This window comes from Coregonus lavaretus, assembly GCF_964263955.1.
Source record: "Coregonus lavaretus genome assembly, contig: HAP1_SCAFFOLD_3896, whole genome shotgun sequence".
NCBI classification, from domain to species: domain Eukaryota; kingdom Metazoa; phylum Chordata; class Actinopteri; order Salmoniformes; family Salmonidae; genus Coregonus; species Coregonus lavaretus.
In genome coordinates this window covers 46,303-54,563 of record NW_028164730.1, presented here as the reverse complement: position 1 = coordinate 54,563, position 8,261 = coordinate 46,303, and the positions used below count along the sequence as shown (strand labels likewise).

At 43.3% G+C, this 8,261-nt stretch overlaps 1 long non-coding RNA gene across 1 annotated transcript; it reads left to right on the top strand.

Annotated features, from left to right (window-relative positions):
- Nucleotides 1-5,948: 5,948 nt before the first annotated feature.
- Nucleotides 5,949-7,566, top strand: LOC311116717. Its single transcript, XR_014611466.1, has 3 exons — nucleotides 5,949-6,138; nucleotides 6,753-6,836; nucleotides 6,981-7,566. It is a non-coding gene; the product is annotated as an uncharacterized lncRNA (long non-coding RNA).
- The last annotated feature ends 695 nt before the right edge of the window (nucleotides 7,567-8,261 follow it).

Sequence of the window (8,261 nt, the reverse complement as noted above, 5' to 3'; positions counted from 1 at the left end):
AACTACTTCATATATCTTTAGCTATGACTGGTTTCATGTGTTCATCCATGTCTGAATCAGCTGTTACTGTCCTTGTTGCAGTTTCTGTCCATGGAGGTCTGATCTTTCAAAGCTGATCAAGTTCCTGGTGGATCTCCTGTCTCAAGCAGCAGAGTGGGAGGAGCAGACAGGAGAGAAGACACTGAAGCTGGTATCATCAATATGTACTTACAGCACCTTTACTTTTGTCATTGGAGACAATTCTAAACAGAGTGATTTCCTGCTGGATCTGTACTCACATGTGAAGGACTATGAGACTCAAACAGGCAGGAGTGTCCTTCCAGCATTACAGCCAGTTTACCAGTCAGCTCCTGCAGTCTGGTCCATAGACCTCTCAAAGAGAAAGGCCTCCCTCCTCCTAGAAGTGCTGAAACTCCAACCAGAGAAGAAACCAGTAGCGCTGGAGGGCTGGTCAGATAAAGAGAGTGAAGTGAGGAGTTTCCTTCAGTGTCTGCCCTACATCTCACAGCTGAGGTGAGTCTGAACATGTGTGGTGGTTAGTGATTATGTGATGCTAGTGATTATTATCTTGTAGAAACGTTGTAATATAAATATTCAAGTGTTGGTGAATCTGGTAACATTTATCCACTGATTTCCTGACATAACAAATGTTGCATTACTAAATGTCACACATACATCATGTGAATGTCTCTAAAAGTAAATACTTTTACATATAACCAAAGCACATTATGTAAATGTAAAACTACTTCATATATCTTTAGCTATGACTGGTTTCATGTGTTCATCCATGTCTGAATCAGCTGTTACTGTCCTTGTTGCAGTTTCTATCCATGGAGGTCTGATCACTCAAAGTGGATCAAGTTCCTGGTGGATCTCCTGTCTCAAGCAGCAGAGTGGGAGGAGCAGACAGGAGAGAAGACACTGAAGCTGGTATCATCAATGTGTACTTACAGCACTTTCCCTTTCTGTGATGATGATGATTATTATGAGAATAAGGAATACCAATGGGATTTCCTGCTGGATCTGTACTCACATGTGAAGGACTATGAGACTCAAACAGGCAGGAGTGTCCTTCCAGCATTACAGCCAGTTTACCAGTCAGCTCCTGCAGTCTGGTCCATAGACCTCTCAAAGAGAAAGGCCTCCCTCCTCCTAGAAGTGCTGAAACTCCAACCAGAGAAGAAACCAGTAGAGCTGAAGGGCTGGTCAGATGAAGAGAGTGAAGTGAGGAGTTTCCTTCAGTGTCTGCCCTACATCTCACAGCTGAGGTGAGTCTGAACATGTGTGGTGGTTAGTGATTATGTGATGCTAGTGATTATTATCTTGTAGAAACGTTGTAATATAAATATTCAAGTGTTGGTGAATCTGGTAACATTTATCCACTGATTTCCTGACATAACAAATGTTGCATTACTAAATGTCACACATACATCATGTGAATGTCTCTAAAAGTAAATACTTTTACATATTACCAAAGCACATTATGTAAATGTAAAACTACTTCATATATCTTTAGCTATGACTGGTTTCATGTGTTCATCCATGTCTGAATCAGCTGTTACTGTCCTTGTTGCAGTTTCTATCCATGGAGGTCTGATCACTCAAAGCTGATCAAGTTCCTGGTGGATCTCCTGTCTCAAGCAGCAGAGTGGGAGGAGCAGACAGGAGAGAAGACACTGAAGCTGGTATCATCAATGTGTACTTACAGCACTTTCCCTTTCTGTGATGATGATGATTATTATGAGAATAAGGAATACCAATGGGATTTCCTGCTGGATCTGTACTCACATGTGAAGGACTATGAGACTCAAACAGGCAGGAGTGTCCTTCCAGCATTACAGCCAGTTTACCAGTCAGCTCCTGCAGTCTGGTCCATAGACCTCTCAGAGAGAAAGGCCTCCCTCCTCCTAGAAGTGCTGAAACTCCAACAAGAGAAGAAACCAGTAGAGCTGAAGGGCTGGTCAGATGAAGAGAGTGAAGTGAGGAGTTTCCTTCAGTGTCTGCCCTACATCTCACAGCTGAGGTGAGTTGGATCCGTACAGTTCAGAGATTGTAGTTGTCTGTCCCTGTATTTCCCTTTAGAGAGGAAGTTTGTAGCTTTCTGCATTAACTTAATAAACTAAACAGACACATACCGTTTGGAAAATATGCAATCTTTGTGGTCAGGATTTGAAGGAACAATTTAAGTGGATGATGAGTTTAGAAAGATAGTCATTGTATTTTACCCACCATAATGTGACCATCAGAAATGCATATCATAACTTTGTGTTGGTGAATCTGGTAACATTTATACTCAGATTTCTTGACATAACAAATGTTGCATTACTAAATGTCACACAGATATTGTGAATTTTTCTTAAATTTTGTGATGCTAGAAATTTGTCTTTTAGAAATCTTGTGAATTTTATCTTTGAGACGTTTTGTAACATGAAACCTGAAAGTTTATACTCAGAATACCTAATCTAATCAAGGTATATTAGTGTTTTATATTTCATTAATCTTTAACAAATGTTGTTGTTGTTCTTCCACTTTGACATTACAGAGTATTTTGAGTAATTTCTTGACAAAAACATTCTAATTGATTCCATTTTAATTCCAGGTTGTAACACAATAAAAAGTATGTAAGGGGATTGAATACTAATGCAAGGCACTGTATGTACAAACATTGCTGTAACTTTAACCTCATAGTCATTGTATCATGTCAAAGTGCTGGAGTACAGAGCCAAAACAACCAAAAATGTGTCACTGTCCCAATACTTTTGGACTGTCTCCTAAATGTCTAATTTCATGTCCCCCATGTTTTGCTGTTTCAGCTGTGATGATGACAGGTTCTTCCAGAGGGTGTGTGAATCCGTCCCTGTGAGGTCCAGAGAGGAGGACCAGCAGTTGGCCTCTCTCCTCCAGGCCTTGGGCTCCACCCTGTCACTGGGAGGAGAGTTACCCAGGAAAACCTGCAGGTCTGTGGGGAGAGTCCTGGGTCTCTGTTCCTCCAGAGTGGACCTCACTCTTAACCCCAGCAAGATCTCTCTCCAAGGAGCCTTACTTATTGTGAGACATGAGTCAAAGCTACACAAGCTCAGGTATGTTCAGTAAAACAGCTTTTACAGGTGTTGGGTTCTAACTTGAAACAATCCTTATTCATGTTACCATATTAGAACTGGGTGAATGCAAATCTACTGGGGGAGAAAGGGGAAAGTTGACATTCTGTCAGAACATGTTATTGTTAAATCTCATGTATCCTATGGAGAGGAGAAGGGTAATCTCATGTATCCTATGGAGAGGAGAAGTGTAATCTCATGTATCCTATGGAGAGGAGAAGGGTAATCTCATGTATCCTATGGAGAGGAGAAGGGTAATCTCATGTATCCTATGGAGAGGAGAAGGGTAATCTCATGTATCCTATGGAGAGGAGAAGGGTAATCTCATGTATCCTATGGAGAGGAGAAGGGTAATCTCATGTATCCTATGGAGAGGAGAAGGGTAATATCATGTATCCTATGGAGAGGAGAAGGGTAATCTCATGTATCCTATGGAGAGGAGAAGGGTAATATCATGTATCCTATGGAGAGGAGAAGGGTAATCTCATGTATCCTATGGAGAGGAGAAGGGTAACCGTCTGGTTTCAGTGTAGGACAGCCGTGAGTTAGGGAGGAGGGAGGAGGGAGGAGTTCGGGCCGAGGTCAGGTCAGATGAAGTGAGGAGGAACAGTCCCCACTTCAGTTCCTGCCTAGCAACAGAGATGTATTGGCTGTCCAGAGGTGCAAGGTTAGAGACTCCGCCTAAATATATGTGCTTGTGTAAACATGTCTTGGTCCTTTCAGCTGTTTGACCCAGTGAGTGAATAAACCTGGTTTAAGCATGGACTAGTTGTCCGTTAGGTTCTGACAAACAGAGTGAAGAACTTACACTGGTCTATTGAATAGTTTATTTTCCTATTGAGCATTTTATCTGACAAGGTTTCTCTGTTTAAAGTGACTTGAGTTTTGTCTTTTCATTCCAGGCTGAATGTGGGCATGGCAGTGAAACTGTCCAGACTGGTTAGGAGGACAGGGAGAGGTGCTACTCCACTGACTGTCCCAGAGCTCTCCCTGGTCCTAAAGAGCAACCAGCCACCAGAGAGAGTGTTATCCAGGGCTCTGAGTAGTGTGGCATCCCTGCTGAGACTCTGGAGGGTTCAGTGTCTGGACCTGACTGACTTCTGGATCCAGGGTCACTCTCTCATCACACTGCTGTGTCACCAGGGACCTCTCTCTCTCAGGTCAGTCTGAAGCTGATGTTTTTTAGAAGTAGAAATAGGAACTTCATTCATGTGTTTTTCTTGATATTTCTGACTGCCTTTATGTTCCAACCTCCTAGACTGAACGCAGACACTCTGCAGCAGCTGACTGTAGTTGTGTATGAAGCTCAGGACAAGGACTTGACTCAGTGGTTCCTGGAGAAGGTTGGTGGAGACCTGACCTCCTGCAGGCTGGACCTGGAAGTGCTTCTCTCTCTGCTGCAGCATTCAACTCACAACATCACTGTGGACCTCAGGAAAAATATACTCCTAGAGAAGAACATCTCAGATCTTCTCCCCTTTCTGGGAAGGGTTATATTCAAGAGGTGGGATAACTTCTTTCTCTATTCAGACTTTCTAGAAAGAAGAACATAACTATTTATATCCAGTGACATGTTGTTCTGAGTGATCCTCTGTAATATCATTAGGGTTTTATTCAAGAGGTGAGAGATCTTTATTCAATATTTATAGACTTTAATTATTAATGTCCTATCCAGCCAGTTGTTGCTATGTGAGTTATCCTTTATAAAACCTTGACATAACCACAACAATCCATTCTCCATGTTTGTTCAGGTCCAGTTCCAGCTTTGTAAAGTCCACCATCAGACAGATCTATGACAGCAGAGCCAGTGACTGTGTGTCCAGTTTGTTGAGGTCTTCAGACCATTGGATCAACCTGAACACCAGAGAGCTGGACAGAGTGGACTGTACTGCTCTGTGTTTTACCCTGCAGCACTGCCGCCAAGTCAAGGTCAACCTGCTGTGGACCTCCATACCACCGGGGGAGATAGAGAGCATCCTGCCTCTTCTGGACAGAGTCTCCCAACTCAGGTTTAGTTGGCTCTCTTTAACCCTGCTAGAATTGATATGAAGCTTGTCATTTTCTGACTGATTTAACCACTAACCCTAACCTTAGTCTAATGCACTTAACCTTAACCTCACCTAGGGGTGGAATTGAAGGGGAACGCCTGGGAGTTGACATGACAAACAGAGTTGTAGTGTGTTTATCAGTGGTTTAATGTGTGATGGTGTTTAAATAAGTCTCTGTCTGTCTCTCTCTCTCTCTCTCTCTCTCTCTCTCTCTCTCTCTCTCTCTCTCTCTCTCTCTCTCTCTCTCTCTCTCTCTCTCTCTCTCTCTCTCTCTAGTGTTGACAGGAGGTTACTGCTGAGTTTCCTCCAGTGCTGTGCTGCCTCTCAGATCCAGCAGGGGGCACCACCACCACCACCACCACCAACAGCAGTATGGCTGCTCAGGTCTCTGCACTACAGGCTGGACTTCTCCTGCTCCTCCTCTGTGGACCTGTCAGCTCAGGACCAGGAGGAGGCTCTGTGTCTGACCACTGACCACTGCAGGGCCATCCACTCTGTTCTGAAGCAGAACCAACACAGTACCCAGCTGGTCCAGAACCAGGTGCAGATCATCCTAAGAGACTGTGAGGTGGAGGACAGAGCACTGAGGGAGCTGCTTCCCATCCTGCATATTGTCAAGCTGAGGTTAGACACACAAAGACAAACATTTAACCAACTAGTTAATCAGTAGGAGTTAGACCTACTCTGTGTCATAATGTTATCTCTGCCTCTTGTCCTGTCAGCCCCAGCAAAGCTCTGCTACGTCAGCTGCTGGACCTTGTGTGTGAGGGGATTGAAGAGGGGGTGCTGAGGCACACAGAGTCCCTGTGCAGAGCCCTGGATGGAGAGCTGGACCTCAGTGAGACCAGGCTGGACCAGAAGGCCTGTGGATCTCTGGCCCTGGTTCTGGAACACTCAGAGGGGCTGTCAGAACTGGACCTCAGCCACTGTCAACTCACAGACCACCACCTACAGGCCCTGATCACACACCTGCACAAAGTACAAGTCCTGGAGTGAGTGGCTTTCACTCTGTGTGTGTGTGTGTGTGTGTGTGTGTGTGTGTGTGTGTGTTTGTGTGTGTGTGTGCGTGTGTGTGTGTTTGTGTGTGTGTGTGACTACATGACAAATGTCTGATCACTTGTGTTCTGTCTCTCTCTCTGTCTCTCTGTCTCTGTCTCTGTCTGTCTGTCTCTCTCTCTCTCTCTCTCTCTCTCTCTCTCTCTCTCTCTCTCCCTCTCTCTCTCTCTCTCTCTCTCTCTCTTCCTCTATTCTCTCTCTCTGTCTCTCTCTGTCTCTCTCCGTCTCTCTCTGTCTCTCTCTCTGTCTCTCTCTCTATCTCTTCCTCTATTATGTCTCTGTCTCTCTCTCCCTCTATTCTCTCTCTCTCTCTCTCTCTTCCTCTATTCTCTCTCTCTCTCTCTCTCTCTTCCTCTATTCTCTCTGTCTCTCTGTCTCTGTCTCTCTGTCTCTGTCTCTCTCTCACTCTCTCTCTCTCTCTCTCTCTCTCTCTCTCTCTCTCTCTCTCTCTCTCTCTCTCTCTCTCTCTCTCTCTCTCTCTCTCTCTCTCTCTCTCTCTCTCTCTCTCTCTCTCTCTCTCTCTCTCTCTCTCTCTCTCTCTCTGTTGTAGCCTGAGTCATAATGACATCACTGATGCTCTGACTGACAGAATACTCCAACTGGTCTCCACCAACACTTCAATACACACCGTACGGTAAGGGTGTGTGTGACGGTGAGCAGAGCATGTGTGTGTGAGATCATATGGGTGTCTCTGTTGCTAGGAGCAACTGTTGGAGGATGGAGATCTGTTGTCTAATGTTCTAATAATTATTAATAATAGTAATGTTCTTCTCTACAGACTCTTCAACAACAGAATCCAGGACAGAAGACCCTTCCTGACAGACAAGAGGTTTGAGATCTGGTGAAGATAATGTTGTATAATGACAGTATAATGTGGTCAATGTATATAAAAGGCTGCTTCAAAATCACACTGATTGATCTGAGTCCAGAAGAATAGTCTTAGGGACAGGAATGTATCATCTGGTGGACAGACGTCTTACATGTGTTGTCACTCAGGTCCTTAAAAACACAGGAACATGTGTATTATAACTGTAGGATAGGAATATGTCGTTTTATTTACCACTAACAGTTGATACGTCTGTACTGCCATTAAGATCCTTAAAAACACAGGAACATGTGTAGTATAACAGTTTTTTAAATGTATTGAACTACCTTTACTTTGTTGAAGCACCTTCAATGTTGAGTCTCATAGCAAAGGGTCTAAATACTTACGTAAATAAGGTATTTCTGTTTTTAATACATTTGCAAAAATTTCAAAAAACCTGTTTTGCTTTGTCATTATGGGGTATTGTGTATAGGTTGAGAATGAAAATGTGTTATTTTATCAATTTAAGGCTGTAACATAAGAAAATGTGGAAAAAGTGAAGTGGTCTGAATACTTTCCGAATGTACTGTATACTTGTACCAGTTTAGAACTAGCTTCAGGGTTATATATACTGGTACCAGTTTAGAACTAGCTTCAGGGTTCTATATACTGGTACCAGTTTAGAACTAGCTTCAGGGTTCTATATACTGGTACCAGTTTAGAACTAGCTTCAGGGTTCTATATACTGGTACCAGTTTAGAACTAGCTTCAGGGTTCTATATACTGGAACCAGTTTAGAACTAGCTTCAGGGTTCTATATACTGGAACCAGTTTAGAACTAGCTTCAGGGTTATATATACTGGTACCAGTTTAGAACTAGCTTCAGGATTCTATATACTGGTACCAGTTTAGAACTAGCTTCAGGGTTCTATATACTGGTACCAGTTTAGAACTAGCTTCAGGGTTCTATATACTGGTACCAGTTTAGAACTAGCTTCAGGGTTCTATATACTGGTACCAGTTTAGAACTAGCTTCAGGGTTCTATATACTGGTACCAGTTTAGAACTAGCTTCAGGGTTCTATATACTGGAACCAGTTTAGAACTAGCTTCAGGGTTCTATATACTGGAACCAGTTTAGAACTAGCTTCAGGGTTCTATATACTGGAACCAGTTTAGAACTAGCTTCAGGGTTCTATATACTGGTACCAGTTTAGAACTAGCTTCAGGGTTCTATATACTGGAACCAGTTTAG